We start from the raw sequence: 18,710 nt of genomic DNA on the forward strand, positions 1-18,710 counted from the left end.
GATGTTGCACTGGGGGCTCTTTAAGGGTCAGGGGAATAAAATCTAGCTAGTTACTGGATTTAGCATATGAATACACCATGGGAAGCTTGCAAGGCTGTCCCATGTGGGCAGGAAACTCTCAGAAGCTTGCCAGTTTCTCCCAGAGGGAGAAATAGGCTACAGGACATTTCGAAGCCGAGGCCACTTTGTGGCTGCATACTTCTGAGAGTTTGCTTTTAAGTCTCTCTCTGGATGTTGGCCATTGATGGGATTACACACACCTGGGTTCCTCTGCCCGTACCTTCATGCATGAGGCCTGTCCGAACGTGTGGGGAGGGGCCTCGAGCATGGCTACAGCTAGGTTACGGTGGTCTTTGGCTGCTAGGAGCTCTGTTCGGGGTGGGGAGGGAAGCTGGAGCCCATCCCCTCCGAGGGGCCCCGGGGAAGACAGCCAGGCATGCGGGCAAGAGACTCTCTGCCTGGAACACTAAATATGAAATAATATTAGCATTATTGTAAAAATAATAAATTTGTAAAAATGTATGTTAATTTACTGAAAGCAATAATGATGATTCTTGGATGTGCCTCTGGAACATAGCATATTTCTTTTTTTTTTTTTTTGCTTCGACCTCATATTTTCTAGCATTTTTATTGAAGGGAGAAGAAACTGATTGTGCTAAATGCCTCCTCTTGGTTCCGTACTCAGTGATCGCAACTAGCAGTGCTGTCAGGAGGTTATACGTGGTTCTAGGGATTGAAGGGGGTTGGCAGCATGCAAGGCTAGTGCCTTAACCCCTGTACAGTCTCTCTGGCCTGGGATTTCTTATGATACTTACCTTTACTCTTCCTCAGATACTTCTTTTGTGTCAGTATTCTTATTGAAAATGACTTTGCCATGGCGATGGAGCAGTCAATGGACCGACTACATGTCATTGCTTCAGAGGCTCAATGAACTGACTATGTTTCCAGCACAGTATGGTCCTCTGGGCATCGTGCTCAGAGAGCTTGGGCACAAAATTAGGAGTAGTCCCAGAGCACTGGACCCTCCTTTGTCTCAAGCAATCCCAAACTAGAGGGCAGTCAAGAAGTGGGCATTCCTTGTATGATCATCGGCAACTCTGCAGCCTGGTTTCCTGGAAAACACCTATAATGTGTTTCAAAACAGTCTGAAGAGATGACTACAACATAAGCGTTTTGGCAACTCACGGGATAACCCTGTACTTAGGTTTACTCCAGCCCCAGGAAATGTGACGTTATGAGACACAAGCCAGACCTGGCCTATTAAGAAAAACCCTGTGAATGAATCTTGATGATAAATTCTCACATTTTCATCCTGAGAGAAAAGGTTGGTCTTCGGAGCTAAAACCTCATTCTAGGGCAATCATGATGAAAAGCAGACATTTTGATGGAATGTTTATGGTATTTTGTCATTGCTTAAGAACCCCACAGCAGGAGGGGACACGAGTAAGACATTACTAGAAAAAGGATGACAGTCGCTTAAGTTCAACTTCCAGAAAATAAAGAGGAAGAAAAGATGATTCAAGTACCTACTGCCACTGTCCTTCGCCATCACTGGCATTAGGGAACCTTTTCGAATTTACTTTGGAGGCTTCCCAAGCTGTACATGTCAGGGAAAAGCAGGAGACCGTACCCAATAGTTTTCTAGACAAATTTTTCAGCACCCTGCAGTGCTCAGGGACCATGAGGTGCTGGGACTGGAACTTGGGGCCAGGCATGTGCCTGCACTCTAGCCCATTGAGTCATCATCTCCATGGTCCCTAAGCCTTTAAAAATTTAAAATGACCAACCATTGACCAGGTAAAGGACGATACATGGTAACCTGTCAGCATCTGTCTCACAAACCATAATGCCTAAAATGAGAGAAAAGAGAGAGAGAGACAGAGACAGAGAGACAGAAAGAGAGACAGAGGAGAGATGTGCCTGCCGTAGAGGCAGGCTGGGGTAGGGGGTGGCTTGAAGGAGTGGGAGGGAAACTGGGGACACTGGTGCTGGGAAATTTCACTGGTGGAGGGATGGGTGTTGGAACATTGTATGACTGAAACACAATCATGAACAATATTGTAATGCTTTATCTCACAGTGATTCAATCATTCGTATCACTTGTATCACTTGTCATCTCATTGTTCATCATTTTGCTAGAGCAGGTGCCAGTAACATCTCCACTTGTCCCTGTCATGTGCAGTGTAGCCCAATGGTGTCTGCTCACTCCAGGAACATGAAGAGCCTTAAACCGTTTGTTCAGGGTCTTGACAAAGAAGTCTGACCAACTCGTAGGTGGGCGGCCATGTGGTCTTTTGACGTCCCGCAGAATTCAGTTGGTAACAGCTCTAGTCCAGCGGTCGTCTCTGAATTGCATTACATATCTGGTCCATTTGATATTTGACTCCTTGGCAAATGAGACAGCGTCCCTGATTCTCGATCGTCAATGGAGGTTGGAACTCCGGATTCCTTCTCTCACTTGAGTGAAATGTGAGACTCCAAGCATAGCTCTTTCGATTCCCCTTTGGGATACCTGAATAGGTTCTTCCTCTGTTTTCATAGGGCGCAGGTCTCTGAGGCATATGTTAGTGCAGGAAGAATGGTGGAGTTGAAAAGATGTGCCCAGAGCTGGAGGTTCTTCGTCCTCTTAACAACTTCTTCGATGCTCTTGAAGGTGTTCCACGGCACTCTCTTTCCCCTGCACAGTTCAGGTGCCAGGTCATTCGTCATGTTGAGTTCTCAACCTAGGTACTGTAACTAACTTAATCAATATAGTCCTGCTTGGGCCATAGTGCTTGCTCTGTTTGCTATAGAATGTTTTTGATATTTGTTTTAGGACAGTCCAAAAAGGTCCAATAGGATCCAAAATCAGGACTTATGTTTAAATTTTCTAAGCAGCCGACTTCCCTGAATTTCAGTCCTGGAATCTCATAGGTTAGTGAAAGATGGAAGCTTTGTTAGGGTCTAGAGAATAGAGCCCAACAACAACAATAATAATAATGACAAAAGAAACCTCTAAGAAGGCAGAGCAAAAGAAATGGGGAGAGAGAAATTTGGCAAATTTCATAGTTGTTGAGTGACTGAGACCTGGAGTTTCATTATTTTGCGCTTAAATAAAATGAGGGACCCAATTCTTTGAGTGATTTAAGCTAGTTTAAGTCACTTGTGGGCAATTTTCAATCAAAAGAAGCTAGTTTGCACTGGATTCTCTCTAGGAAGACATGAGGGTTTTTAGGAGACTGTCAGCTAAGTGGCGGGCATCTGTGTTCACACAGGACCCTCCTGGATCCCCCAGAGTCCTCAGTAGAAGTCCCACAGAGGAAGTCTACAGAGACCTGTGCTTGACTAGATGCTAAGTTATATTTGTCCGGAGCATCTTGCACTGAGTCACATTCCCACCATTCTCAACAGGATCCTCTTGTCCGTGAGCTAGAATGATCCTTCATAACCCAGTGGAAACCAAGCTGCTTGTTTTCTTTGGCTAAATGTTCAAAAATCAATTTGCATGGCTTCGTGGTAGAGCATATCCCTTGCCCTGGGGTCAGTCTCACACCATTGAAAAACTATCAAAACTAAATTCATGCATCAATAATCATCTTCTCAGTTACTGACTTATCAAAAATTCACCCCAATACGTACAGAACATTAATCTCTTGAGTTTTCAGGATGGAAAACTAACAAAAAAGAGATACATTGATTTTTTTTTTTTTACACGAATGGGTCTCAATAACTTAATTTATTTTTAGGGACTTTTTTGACACTTCTTGGCACACCCCACAATAATAGATATCTCAAGAACTGATTTATGGAAGAAGTGATTAGTTTCAGGTAAGCTTTATCAGGGCTATTAGAGTCCTATCATGTGTTTATCAGCTGGTTTCTAATAATAGCAACATTGAGTAGAAGCTGCAGTCATTCTCAGAAGTTTTACCTGAAAAGATGAGTGAGTCTCTGCATGTATGCTGGTTTAATTTACAAATTGTATCTCAATCACAAAGTTTTTTCCCTAGGCCTACTTTGGGTAGAGCGTTTGCCTTGCACGAGGTTGACCCGGGTTTGATTCCTTCGTCCCTATCGGAGAGCCCGGCAAGCTACTGAGAGTATCTCGCCCACACAGCAGAGCCTGGAAAATTACCTGTGGTGTATTCAATATGCCAAAAACAGTAACAAGTCTCACAATGGAGATGTTATTGGTGCCCATTCGAGCAAACTGATGAACAATGGGATGACAGTGCTATAGTGCTACTTCTGTTTGACTCTACTTGCAGATGTAGGAAATTTGTTTTCATTGGTTACAGCAAGAACATTAACTTCGTTGGACAAGTGCCTGAGCTTAGCTCAGATATAAACTGCTAAACATCCTGTCTTTGTCAGCTCACTGCTCTCTCTCCTTTTGCTCTCCAGAGTCTTGTCTGGCTTCCAAATCCTACCCTCTCTGATCAGAGGAGCTTTCCTTTCATATGTGATTTATATGCACCTTGCACCCCTTTCTAAAATGATCGTCTTCTTTTTCCTCTCTCACTTTTGCCTTACTTTGACCACTCTGATCTATCTTTCCTCTGACAGGTTGAGCACCTAGGGGCTGAGAGAGAAATGGAGGAAAGATGATTCAAGACAAACCTACTCACCCACTGGGAACCTAGAGTTGAGAGGAGGTGATTGGGTAAGTGACAACCATAACTCGGCGGAAGACTCTACAAAGGAACATCTAGAGGAAGGATTTCTAGCCTACACCTCTGAGCAGCGTTTCAGAGGCAGCAAACACTTATCTCACGCCTGGAGAGTGAGAGAGTCTTCCCCGGGACAGAGGCCAAGAGGAATGTGTTTGAGGCAGAGAACAGAGGAGCAGAAAAGCCCCAGAGTGGAGAAGTGTTTGCTTTCAGGATTTAGAGGAAAAAGTAGAGTTGCTGGAGTATATACTGAGAGGTCAGGAGACCAGGAAAGAGGGTCGGATAAGCCAGCAGCATCTTCAACAACAAAGACAGTGAACTTTTCCCAAACGATGAAAGTGCTGAAAGGTTGAAGTAGGAAAATCTCAAGATTAAATTCATATTTTAGAAACACTATTAAGTCTCAGTTACTGAAACGGGTGTGTGCTGAGTCTGGGTCCGCTAAATGTAGATTTCTGCCCAGTTAAATAGAACTAGTATCACTATAGACTTAAGTATTATTCGATATTTACTCCTGATGCAGTGGACACAGCTCTGGGTGTCTGACAAGAGATACCAGGAAGAGGGGGGCTGGAGCGATAGCACAGCGGGTAGGGCGTTCGTCTTGCATGCGGCCGACCCGGGTTCGATCCCCGGCATCCCATATGGTCCCCCAAGCACCACCAGGTATAATCCCTGAGCATCACTGGGTGTGGTCAAAAAAAAAAGAGATACCAGGAAGTGGGGGAACCACAATACATAAGATGTAAATTTTCTGAGAGATCTTGGTAGATGGTCCTGGAGGGGGCTCATTGTTTCAGGTGATGGCAGAGGAAGGGAAGCAATGAAGGACAGAACCATCGTTCACTTCCTGTTCCTCTTTCCCTCCACTGCTTTAGCCCATGGTCATGCTTCCTCTTTTGACTTTTGTTTTGTTTGGGGGGCATACCCAGCAGTGCTTGGGGCTTCCTCCTAGATCTGAACTCAGGGACCAGAATCACTACTGGGAGGGCTCGGAGGACCATATGGTGTGCCGGGAATTGAACCTGGGTCCACTATCACAATCACAAAATCCCATTAATCATCGATTTCTTGAGCGGGCTCAGTGACCTCTACACTTGTCCTTTCTCTGAGATCTTAGAAGTCTCTCTCGACTCTGCCCTCTCAAGGATGTCACACTGGAGGCTCTTTCAGGGTCAGGGGAATGGGATGGGATCCAGCTTGTTATTGGATTTAGCATATGAATACACCATGGGAAGCTTGCAAGGCTGTCCCATGTGGGCAGGAAACTCTCAGAAGCTTGCCAGTTTCTCCCAGAGGGAGAAGTAGGCTAAAGATATCGCTTCTGGGAGCTTGCTTTTAAGTCTCTGGATGTTGGCTGTTGATTCTGGTGGTCTTCGGCCACTGGGAGCTCTGCTCGGGGTGGGGAGGGACGCTGGAGCCCATCCCCTCCTAGGGGCAGAGAGTCTCTTGCCCACATGCCTGGATGTCTTCCCCGGGACCCCTCGGAGGGGATGGGCTCCAGCTTCCCTCCCCAACCCGAACAGACCACGGGAACCTAGCCACAGCCATGCTCAAGGCCCCTCTCCACACGTTCAGAAAAGCCTCACACATGAAGGTACCAGCAGAGGAACCCAGGTGTGTGTAATCTCATCAATGGCCAACATCCAGAGGCTTAAAAGCAAGCTCACATAAGTGGCCACTCGATATTTTATAACCTGCTTTTCCCTCTGGGAGAAACTAGCAAGCTACTGAGAGTTTCCTGCCCACATGGGACAGCCTTGCAAGCTTCCCATGGTGTATTCAAATGCTAAAGCCAGTAACAAGCTGGATCTCATTCCCCTGACCCTGAAAGAGCCTCCAATGTGGCATCGTTGGGAAGGCCGAGTTGAGAGAGGCTTCTAAAATCTCAGGGATAGGACGAATGGAGACGTTACTGAACTTGCTCGAGAAATTGATGATCAAAGGGATTTCGTAATTCGTGATTCGTGATACTTGAAATTGACAACGATTGCTTCCTTGAATATTTTCCCAGGAATCTAACACAATCTATGCCTATTAGGAAGGGCAAGAAAGGCTTTCTTGATGATTAACATGGACCAGAGATCCTAGGAAATCATTCAATATCTGGACAGAGAGGAAAGCATACTAAGTTATGTAATCACACAAGGGTGGGGCACAGGAGAGCTGAAAGAACAGAGGTTGGGCCTGTCTCAAAATTGCTGAAGGAAAGTCACAAGCAGATTGGTTCCTCATAACAGAAATACTGTTCACTCACACTCTAAGTCTTCAATTTAAATCCACCCAACGATGACTGTTTAATTTATTTGTTTATTTTTGGGGGGTGTTAGGCAATACTTAGGGCTTACTCCTGACTCAGCACTCAAGGATCACTCCTGGCAGAATTTGGGGGACCACATAGGATGCCAGAAATCAAACCTTGGTTGGCCTCTTGTAAAGCAAGTGACCTGTGTCCTATGGGGAAAAATACATTTGATTTTTTTTTCTCTTGTGAATCAGCAACTCACTGAAACTAAATAAATTTTGGATCAGAAATGAAAGTTAACAGTTAAAGAAGAGATATTGAGGAGAGAAAAGAAAGAACAATGGCAAAGCTAGGGGAAAAAAGAATAAAAGATAGGGAGTAAAAAATACAAAGAGAAAAGAAAAAGAGGAGACATTTTTTTGCAAACAGCCCCGAAGAATTCAATAATGAACATGTAATTCTTAAGTTATCTTCTTTGGAGGAATTTCACCTTGACCGTTTGTCTCTCATGGCAAAAATATGAGTGAGGTGTATGACCTGTTTTCTAGAGAAGAAAATTCATATGCTCAGTGACATAACTGGAGTTAGGGTTCTTGCCTCTTTATTTTTAGTTCTCTCTGCTTATATGGTGTTTAATGGATGTAAATTACACTTGCTTTGCTGTTCGCTTGGTTTGAGTGTTTCAGAGTAAGTTGTCACCTGTTATTTCTGCTCTCTGAAATTCTGATTACAGTACCTCTGGTAGTCAGAGCCACATTTTCTTATGTAAGAAAACAGCTTGTCTGTTTTTATGTCCAAACTTTAAAGTTTATTTTTAAAATAAATGTTTACTTCCCCCACGGACTTCTGAATCTTTTGCAGGTGTGTGAAGGAATGATTCGGGCTTTGGAAAATTGCTTTGGAACATTCGAGATATCTCTCAATTTACTAGCTATCACCTGACAGTCCCTCCGGTGCAGCAAACTGTCAGGTTGCTTTATTTTGTTGTCTCAGTGATCAGGGTCTTCATTACAGGAAATTTAAAGTTTATAATTAGTGCCTATTGGCTTTGAAATGAGATTTTCTTTGTTATTTATTTATAAGCACTAAGTCAGAGGTCATAGTCAAACAAATAAGAGGAATGGAATGGGTAGCACCAATCAGAAGAAATATCTACCTACATGTGCGCTTAAGCTAAAAATATCAGCTCTGTTCTAATGCCTACTGGGAGTCACACACACAGAAAACCTTCAATCCTACACATTTTCCATTAAGAAAACCCTTCAGGAATAAATGATATTAACCATACTACCACATTACTTAATGATATTAACTACTCTTACCCCTTCATCTGTCTTACTTTGACAAGCAGCCTCAAGAGAAAGAAATGAAGTAGGGGGTAGTGAGAAGTAATAACTATTAAAAATATATTCTTGCATGCTTGCTTATTTTTTATTTAGCTTATGGCTCAATTTTAATGCATTATAATTTGTTAAACTTCCTTTATGGTGAGAGCCTTTCATTCCTTTTAAAATGACTTTCTTGGAGAGGAATATAGTTCAGAGTTAGGCCCATACAAAATTTCTGGGTTCAGTCACAAGAACCACATAAAACAAAACCAAAGAAATCTTTCTTAATCCAATGTGAGGAAGATAGTCTCATGTGTTATCATTTCCCACCTTTAATTTTTTCTTGGCATCTTCTTCAACTACAATAAACCTAAAAATTATTTTTTGAATTTAGGATTAAAGAGAGGTAAGGATTTATTTTGTTGCAAGTGCTCATAAAGATATCTCCATCTGTGACTCAATATATGAATAAAACTTATCTTGAATGGTTTTCTTTGCTGAACTAAAATAAACATGATCATCATGTGTTGTATATTTTGGCATTTTCTTTCTAAAATTTCTTTTTAAGAAGTTTGAACCTAAACAGAAGCAAAAACAAACACATAGGATTACAAATATCTAAGAACCTTTTGAGCTATAAAATAAATAATAAATAGAAGAAAGACACTCTACAAACTTAGAAAAAGTAGTTAATTACACGGTGTAATATACTAGATACATATAGAAGAGTTGGAAAACTTAACAAAGAAGGACTGGAGAGATAGTAGAGTGGGGAAGGATGTTTGTTGCCTTGCGTGTGGCTGACCTGATTTTGACCCTTGGGAACCCCAGATGATCCCTTAGCACCACAAGAAATGATCTCTGAGTGTGGAGTCAGGATAAGTCCTGAGCACATCTGGGTGCAGCTCCACAACAAGCCAAAAAATCAACAAGGGTAAAACAACCCCATCAAAAAAAAAAAAACAAACAAACAGGGAGAAGAGCTGAATAGACATTTCCTCAAAGAAGATATACAGATGGCCAATAAGTATATGAAACCTTGTTCTTCATCACTTATCAGGAAATGAAAACAACAATGAGATATAACTTTACACTAGTGAGATTGATCAGATCAAAATAAACTCGAAATCATCAGCGCTGATGTGGGTGTCGGATGAGATGGGGTGCTGGGTGGGGTGGGGATGGGGGCTGGGAGGAACCTCCTGTCCACTGTTGATAGCAATGTTGACTGGTTCACCTTTTAGGGAAAACAGTATGGAGGGATGTGAGTTCAAAATAGCATGCACCACGAGCGTTCGGTGGTTGAGAGCTTCCTTCCCACCCTGGCTGGCCACCACCAGCAGATGCACGAGGGAGGGAACGGGGCCACCAGGCTGGTTGTTGATCAGTTGCCATGTATTCCAGTCTTCCTGTGAACCCCTTATCCCAGTGTCCTTGCACCCAGGCTCACAGCCTTAGTTATTGAGAAATCATGGAGGGGTGGGGGGAGCAATCACACACAGGTGTGGTTGCACAATCAAGAGATGTGCACCCCCAGGGAAGCTTCTTCTAGGATGAAATACTATCCTGCTCGGAGATCTGCTCAAGGCCGGAATTCCAGCCAAGGGCAGAATACTTTCCCCTTTCCTTAGCCAGTATCCATTTAAACAATCATCTTAAATTTACTTCTTAATAGTATTTCTAGTCATTTTGCATGGACAGAGCAAGAGGTATATTGTTTAAAGAGTGGCTCTTCCTGAGGACATCTCAGTATAGATCCCAGACCACAGTCCTCAGGCCATGTCAGTCTTTGCTTACCCCAGCAGGGTCCTTATTCAGTTACTTAGTTTTGGATCATGACAGAGTTTGTCCACGACCATGTTCTTAACTTATTATAAGTTTTATGGTGTTTGGCCTGTCACTTTTTGATGCCAAGGTAGCTCACAGCTTGTCCCTTTTTAATGCCTGAGTAGCTTAGAGCTTACTCTGAGTCCATTCAAGTCCCTCATCAGGACTCTGCTTTTGAGGGTGTTAGGAACTAAGGGCAACTGAGGCTTAAGTCGAGTAAATATGACAGGTGCCCAGGAGTATATATTATTCGAAGTCAATTAACTCCCATTACAAGAGCATAGCATTAACTGTCCTCCTGTGTTTATACAAAAAGGACATTGCTCTAAAGTAAACTGCAAAGGACATAAAGGGAAGAGAAAAGCAATATTTCACTTGCATATGCAAAATGCAGAGTCCTCAGAAGAATCTGACTTTACAAGTCACAAGGTCTGACTTGGGGATATAGTGATTAAGGGGAAGCAGAGCACAGGGAGAAGTTAAAGAGAAGCACAGAGGAAGGGGAGTGCATCAGGATCACTGTGTTACTCTATAAACCTAAGCTCCTTGCGGCGGAGGAGAAAGGACAAACCAATGTTATCCAACAGAGGGAGACTTGAAAAAAGCTAAGAATTGAGCTTCCATATGATCGTCAAATTTCATTTCTTGTTATTTACCTCAAGGACCCCATAGTCACTATTTCAAAAGGACATTTGCACTACTATGTTTATTGCAGCACTTTTCACAGTAGACAAGATCTGGAAACAACTGAAGGCCCCAAGAACAGTTGAGTGGGTAAAGAATCTGTGATAAATATGCAAAATGCGAAATATCCAGCTAGTAGAGAAGGTGAAAATCATGCAATTCATCACTATGTGGATAGAACTAGAAGATATTATGCTGAGTAAGGTCAGTCAGAAGGAAAGGAACAAATACAGAACATTTTCTCTCTTATGCAGAATATAAAGAAAGATTGTAAAGTAGTAACACATGACCAACGGTCACAAAACTGACAATCAGACTACAAAATCAACCTTAATGTGGAGGTGTACTGGAGGTCAGACAGAGTGGATGCTGGGACATTGGTGGATAGACTCTGAATCTCTGATGGTGAGTATGTATCACTTCACTTATCATCCCGTTGATCTTCGATTTGCTCGAGTGGGCACCAGTAACATCTCCATTTGTCCCTGTCATGTGCTAGTGTAGCCCAATGGTGTCTGCTCACTCCAGGAACACAAGAACCTCAAACCATTCGCTCTTCTTGCCGAAGAAGTCTGACAATCTCGTAGCTGGGTGGCCAGGCATTCTTTTGATATATGGAGGAATCCAGTCTGTAACAGCTCTAGTCCAGAGGTCATCTCCAAATTGCATTACGTGTCTGGCCCATCTGATTTCCGATGCCACAAAAAGCCAGGTGGTGAACATCATGTTGGAAAATTTCATACATGACGCTATCATTAACAGTACTATAGTAATAAGAAAACTTGGGGTTTGGGAGATGATTGCACTTGTGTTTTTGTAACAGATTGATTTACTGTATGACCTACTTTGATTATTGAAAAAACATAATCTGGACTAGAGAGATAGGACAGTGGAAGGCACTTACTTGCCTTGCATATGGCTGATCTGGGTTCAATTCCCTGTGCCCTCTGCGTTCCCCTGAACCCATCAGGAGTGATCCCTCCACACAGCCTGGAAAAAGCCACGGAGCACCACTGGGTGTGACCCCCTCCCAAAAAAGAAAAGAAAAGGAAAAAACAGTCAAGACAAGATAAGAAAAAGCATAATCTGACTGCACGTAGCTCAGGGTCTCTCTAGGTAAGTCAAGTCATGCTATTATTACTTCTTGTAAAGTTGACATTTTTGTTATTTGGGCTTGGACAATTTTGGTCATATGTATGCATATTATTGTTCGCTAGTTGTCACTAAGGTCTTGGAGGCCACTCTGGTAGTGACCAGGGGGTCAGGGCCACTTACAAGGATACTCAGGGACACTAGAGCCACCCTAATGGTGCTCAGGGGCCATGTGGTACTCAGGATTAAACCCGGGGCCTCAGGAATGCCAGCGAACAGTCTTACTGCTTGAACCACATCCTTGGTCTGTGCCTTATACATTATGCCATTAAATGGAAATGAATCTAAATTTTAACACCTTTTTGAGGAATAGACTTTATTATCCTCCGAGGGCATCTTCCTATCCTCCCTCATTTTTTAGGAACATTCTTGTTTCAAGTCTGCTTGGACAGTGCAGCTACAACAGTTTTCTTTTAGTACTTACTAGTTATATCTGATTTTCCTTTGCATTTTTAACCCACGAAACCTCATAAAGACTATTTAAGAAGTCAATATTCATTTAAATTTCTCCACACAACTTACCCGTATCCTCTATTTATTTGCTCCTGCATTTCTGAGTTTTCAACTCTGAGTAAGGTCAGTCAGGAGGAAAGGGACAAATACAGAACATTTTCCTTGTGGCTGAAGAAGCCTTTCAATATTTCTTTTCACAGCGTTCTGCTTCAGATGAATTCTTTTGTTGGTCTGAAATGACTTTATGTTACACTTACTTTTTTGAAGGACATTTTTACTAAGCATACCATTTTTCTCTGACAGCCATTTTCCATCTCTGTTTTCTTTTGTAAAATTTAATCTTATTAATTTTTTTCCCATTTATATTTTCAAGAAAAATTTCGTTGCTCTTTGACTTTAATGGAAGCCACAGAGAAATCGTCTTAAACTCTATAGGTGCTATTTTGAAGAAAAATCACTGCTTTTATCAGATTTCAAGAGTTTCTTATTCTTGGTTTTAATACAGCACATAGGGATTATTCCTTGTTTTCATTATTATTGTTTGGAGCTCATTGTATGCTTTGAATCTTCAGATTACTATATTGACCAAGAAATCTTTGGAGATGCTCTAGACGGTTACCTCGGTTCTGTTCTCTGTTCCCTCCCCTTCATCTGTGTCTCCAAATCTTTTCATGAAATCTTTCATAGAAAGTATGTCCCAAGCCCACACATGTAATCTTTTTGTGTTTTATTTAGGTTATTTATATTCTTTTATTTAGATTATTTTCTTCTGACAAAACTTCTAGTTTCCTAAGTCTCTAGTGGTGGCTAATATAGTTGTAAGATTATTCAGCCATTAAATTATATTTGTAGTTAATGCCTTTTCAGTTCCAGAATTTCAATGTTATTCTATTCATTGGCTTTTTTAATCATAGTTATTTAAAACTTAAATCTATAGTTATTTTTAGTTTTTCTACTAATATGGAGATAATAAGACTCAGTCTTTAATACTTTTCATAAAGATTTTCTTATGTTACTGGCAAGAAATTTGGAAAAGGAAAGACTTAGTTAATTATAAATAGTAACAAGTCAAAGGTTGCTTTTATTTAATTTTAAATTTTTATTGTAGTCATTAAAGGTTGTTTTTATTTAATTTTAAATTTTTATTGTAGTCATTTGCATGGAATTTATTTCTTCTTACTGTGATTTTTAACAGGAAAATTTTATTAACACAGAGTTACATAATTGCTTACAAAATACACTGAGAAATTTATATTGAAATTTAAGTGAGGTACCACAAAATAAAAATTCACGGAAGAACCTGGCAAGCTCCCTGCTGCATATTCAATATGCCAGATACAGTAACAATAACAGGTCTCATTCCCCTGACTCTGAAAAGAGCCTCCAATCATTGGGAAAAATGAGTAAGGAGAGGCTGCTAAAATCTCAGGGCTGGGACGAATGGAGATGCTACTAGAGCCCGCTCTAGTAAATCGATGAACAATGGGATGACAGTGATACAGTGATACAGTGTAATCATCATGATTTAAAATACTTTTAGTGATAGAGTTTCATATATACAAGTTTCAGCACTACACCTTCCCCCCACTGTGTGTGGGTCTCCTGCTTAAACCACTCCCCCCTTCCATCTGAGTTCTGTTGCTCTGAGCCATTTATGGTTCCCTAAATTTGCTTCTTGATGTCCCACGAATGAGGGAGACTGTTCTGTGTCTGGCTCCTTATGGCTGACTTAGCTCAGAAAATAACCTACACTTCCACCCCAGTCATGACAAATGGAATGATTTTTGTATTTCCCTACAGCCTACTAGCATTCTGCTGTGTGTATGGGTTACACTTTCCTATGCAGTCATCTCCTCTGAAGATGGTCTCTCGTTCCTCTAAAGATTTTCATCCTGGTACCTGGAAGAGGAGAGTGTTTACCATAATTTGATTCTGTGGTCTCTCTCTCTGTCTGGAGTGGGAAAAAGCAGATCCCAAGACAGGTTTGCTTCTCTGGATTTCCTTTTGCTCCAGAATATCACCTTCCTGTATCGCCTCTCTCCTTAGTGAATTGGCTCATGTATCTGTGAGGTCTAGATAAGCATTCTTCACAGCTAGATCCGGAGCCAAAGGACAAGTAGAGAGCAGGCTGGAGGGTAGGCTAGAATTTCACTAGTATGAGCATCATCCCTGTCGCCACAGGAGGAAACTCGAATTTGTTCTCACTTCTCTGACCTTTGAGAGGAGAGTTTACTGTCCAAACCAGAATCTTTCACCCCAGAGCTTTCACACACATGTGACCTAGAATCAAGGAAACACCGAGGAAAGAAGGAAGACCCAGCCGAAGGGAGAAGCACCACATGCCCAGTGCCACTGTATGACCAGGACGGGGTTAGCATATAGTCAGGTGTGAGGAGAGTGGAGAGTTTCCAAAATATAGTTATTTTTACAGCTTCCTTCCCCTCTAATTCCTGGGGGTCTCTGAAACCCAATGAAGACCTAGTCTCTTTTAGTAGCTCCTACTTGAAGCCAACAGGATAGTTCTTCTTTTGATTGATTCAGAATTTACAGACTTGGGACGCTGATTATATCCACAAAGTCACATTACACTGGCACCTAAGGAGGAGAATATCTTGTTCATAAGACTAATTCTACTATTACTTATTCTACCAGAGGAAAAATTGCTATTTCTTTTCCCTTCCATCTTCTGGGTCTTACAAGAGAATTCCCCCTGTAGCTCACCCTAATAGACTATGAAGTTATGTCCAGTGCGGTTACTCTTCAGAAAGCCTATGAAATGAGTGAACTTGGCATCTCCCACAGGCTCCTGTAGATCCATCGCAGCCCTCCTTTCACATTCTGATATGTAATTTTCTCTTTCCACTTCCTTTTGGTCCCCACCAGTCAAGTTACTCAAAAGTGAGATCTGTGTTCTCCTGTGACGTCTCTTCTACAGCAATGGGTGATGAGATAAGTTACCCCAAATTCTGCCCACTACAAATGTTTACCTATACTAGGTCTTGCAGGAACACCCTATTTGCCTTTACTTGACAGCGAAACCCACCACATACACAAGGCTAGCTTTTGTTCTCCACCATCAGTTGGCCAAAAGAGCTCACTCATTACCCAAGTGTCCGCAGAGCGGGTTAACTTAGTGCACTATTCTTGGAAATGATTTTCTGTCCTTAAATGCACTTTAACTCCTTGCTTCTGACAATGGACTACTGGGCTCTCCCTGAGTCCTCTCGCCTTCGGTGGATCTGATTGAGTTTAGTTCATGCTGGGAAGTTTAGGTTATGTGTTTCCTTAATGTTCCAGGATCATCTGTTCTGTTGCTATTAAATGCTTTTGTTTTCCAAAAGGTGTCTAACTCTTCATTGCAGGGGACACGACCTTGCTTGGGAGACCCAGAGCACAGCATTGATGCTGGGAATGAGCGTATGTGAGTAGATGTGTCTGATGATCATAAACCCTCCTTCCCCTTTCTCTTGAGGAATCGCTCCAGAATCTCTTCCCAGCCGTGAGGACCTGACTTTGGGTAACAGATTCATGGATGCTGAGAACTCATTCTCTTTAGATCTCTGATGCTCCTTTATTTGTTTCCAGGCCTCATATTGTTCACTGTCTCCTGCCCTCTGGCTGCAGAAAGCTGACAAGACTATCTGACAATTAATCACCATCAGTCTTTCACTGTCTTGCTCCAAAACATTCATTGTTCTCAACAACAGTCACTCCACCATCCTTATATTTATCATTTCTCTATGTTTGTGAATCTTTGGCTCATTTTAACCAACTGTCATTCCTTCCCTTCCTCCCCAACTGGTTACCAATCCCAGTTCACCAGAAGTGAAAATTCAGCAATGCATATACGGAGCTATCCACTACAGTGAGGCAAATTCCAAGACATGTATTTGCACAAGGGAAATTGCTTAGTGAGTTCTCTGAGAATAAACACCTTAGGGGAGTGAGAGAAATATAACTGAGAAGTCAGAGCTGAATGTCAGTGCCCCTGGAGTAAGCCTTCAGCCAACCTTCACAATGTTCTGTCATAGGAGGAGGTCGCTAGGAAGAGACATGCTCTGGGATGAGGAAGCTCACTCTAGTAACAACAAGTCCCTAAGAGAACAATATTTCTGTCTGAAGGAAGCTGAGGTCATGGGAACTTCAGTGTCAGAGTGGTGTATATAGGAATTATACCAGGATCTCTGTTAGAGTAGTTTTCTGGAGGCTTCCAACAGCATTACAAAGCACCTGTTTAATGTTATTCAATTGGTCTTCATGGGATAGTCCGTCTGAAGCTAGCTGCCACTTAGAATCTACTTCTAATCTTTTTGCTTTGTTTTCACTAGGTTAAGTCCTTTTAAAATTTTATTTACAAGAAATTGTTAGAGTTTAGGGGCAAGACTGATAGTACAGTGGGTAGGGTTTTTGTCTTGCACGCAGCTGACCTGGGTTTGATCATATGGGATTAAAAACCCTGCCCTCTGTGTTATCACTCCAGCCCTGACAGGCATGTTTTAAAGTTTGGTTTCTGTGGTATACATCACATGCTTTCAGTTTTGTTGGTTCTGTGGTTCAGGTGTATAGATATATTACAGCTCGACACCATAATGTGTTCATAGCCCATGATCTTGTTACCTCCTGTTTACCTCTTCTTACTTCACCCCTCAATTTCTTTCCTTGCCTTTTCTCAGTTCTGTAATTTAGTGAACAGCTATTTTAATCCAGCTATTCCCCATTTGATATCTTGCATTCTCTTTTTCTGTTATGCAATATACCAGAGGTAAGTGAGTGTATTTTGCATTTACGTTCTTAGGATTTCACTTAATATGATATCCTCCAGTTCTATCCAAATTTCAGTGAGTTGAATAATATCATCCTTCCTTGCAACTGCATACTGTATCCATTGTGCATCTATACCACACTTTAATTATCCACTCGCCTGTCATTGGACACCTAGACTGATCCCACATCCTCACTACTATGCTAGGTGCTGTGATGAATAATGGCATGCATCTCTGTTTCTGAATGAGTGTTTTCGTGTCTTGGTGGAGGATGCCAAGAAATGGGTTGTTGGGTCATAGGGAAGTTTTATTTCTACTTCTCTGTGAAATATGCATCCAAAAGTTATGGACAGACTTATAGCTAGGGATGTGTCATCATTTAATAATCGAACATCCTATGTACCAGTTCATTGTGATCAGGCAGTACCACATACATCAATGAAGCAGAATTTTATTCCTTCTTCCCTTGGAAAGAACCAACTCAGACATGGATACAATAAGCAGAAGTACCAGAGGGTGACTGATCAGAGAGAGTGACTGATGTTTGTTCTTCTCAAACTTTGATACTTCGTTATATTTGTGCCAATGTGATCCTAGATCTTCAGCTCAATACTTCCTTACTACTGCTTTGTAGTTACTGGGAAAAAGAAGCAAAACTTAACTAAACAAGATGAAATGCAAAGAACTTAAGGATAGCACAAAGTTTAAAAAATATTTCATAAAGTTTATATAGTCACTTATCCCTTGTGGGTATTTTTGCTCATGCTAAGTTGTTAATTAAAATCCCCATTAGTATTTTTGCCTCTGTGTTTATGCCTGAGGATGTAGAGTGGGTATTTGTTGGGTACATCCCTAGAATTAATTTTCTTTTTCCTTAATGATCTGAATTTCCCAGCAGTGTATTATGGGGACTACTGACCCCTTGATTGGGACTTGCAAATGTGTGTGGTGATCTGAGATTGTCTTAAGACATTCACTTTTGCTTAATGTATGGCTAAAGTGATGTTTAGGCTTGAGAGTGGGACACAATAAGACTAATGATATAAAAGGAACTTTTGTTTGCATCTATTAACTTACTTACATCTCAAACTTACTCTTCATTTCTTTAGAGCAAGCAAAAAAGAGGATGAAGGAGAGGAGGAAGAGAAGAATGAGGAGGAAGAGTAGGAGGAGAATGAGGATGAGGTGAAGGAAGAGAGGAGATTATGTGAAGAGGAGGAAGAGGAAGATGAGGAAGAGAAGGATGAGGAAGAAAAAGGAGAAGGAGAAGAAGAGGAAGAAGAAGAAGAAAAGAAGTAGAAGAAGAAAAGAAGAGGAAGAAGAAGAGTGAGGAGGAGGAGGAGAAGAAGAAGAAGAGAAGAAGAAAGAAGAAGAAGAGAAGAAGAAAGAAGAAAGCACAAGGAGGAAGAAGAAGAAGAAAGGAGAAGGAGGAAGAAGAAAGGAGAAGGAGGAAGAAGAAGAAAAGAGGGAGGAAGGAATGAAGGAAGGGAGGGAGGGAGGAAGGAAGGAAGGAAGGAAGGAAGAAAGGAAGGAAGGAAGGAGGGATGGAAGGAAGGAAGGAAGAAATTTGTTTTTGTATGTTATTAAATTAGGAAATTAAAGAACCTAA

General features: G+C 41.6%; 1 long non-coding RNA gene across 1 annotated transcript in view; it reads left to right on the plus strand.

Annotated features, from left to right (window-relative positions):
- The window catches only part of LOC129399952 (uncharacterized), a 114,255-nt gene extending 95,964 nt beyond the window's left edge, over nt 1–18,291 (plus strand). Inside the window, exons 2-4 of the long non-coding RNA XR_008627302.1 lie at nt 4,546–4,642; nt 10,988–11,138; nt 18,211–18,291. This is a non-coding gene — a long non-coding RNA (uncharacterized LOC129399952). The remainder of the gene's footprint in view (nt 1–4,545; nt 4,643–10,987; nt 11,139–18,210) is intronic.
- Nucleotides 18,292–18,710: the final 419 nt, after the last annotated feature.

This window comes from Sorex araneus, chromosome 1, assembly GCF_027595985.1.
Source record: "Sorex araneus isolate mSorAra2 chromosome 1, mSorAra2.pri, whole genome shotgun sequence".
NCBI classification, from domain to species: domain Eukaryota; kingdom Metazoa; phylum Chordata; class Mammalia; order Eulipotyphla; family Soricidae; genus Sorex; species Sorex araneus.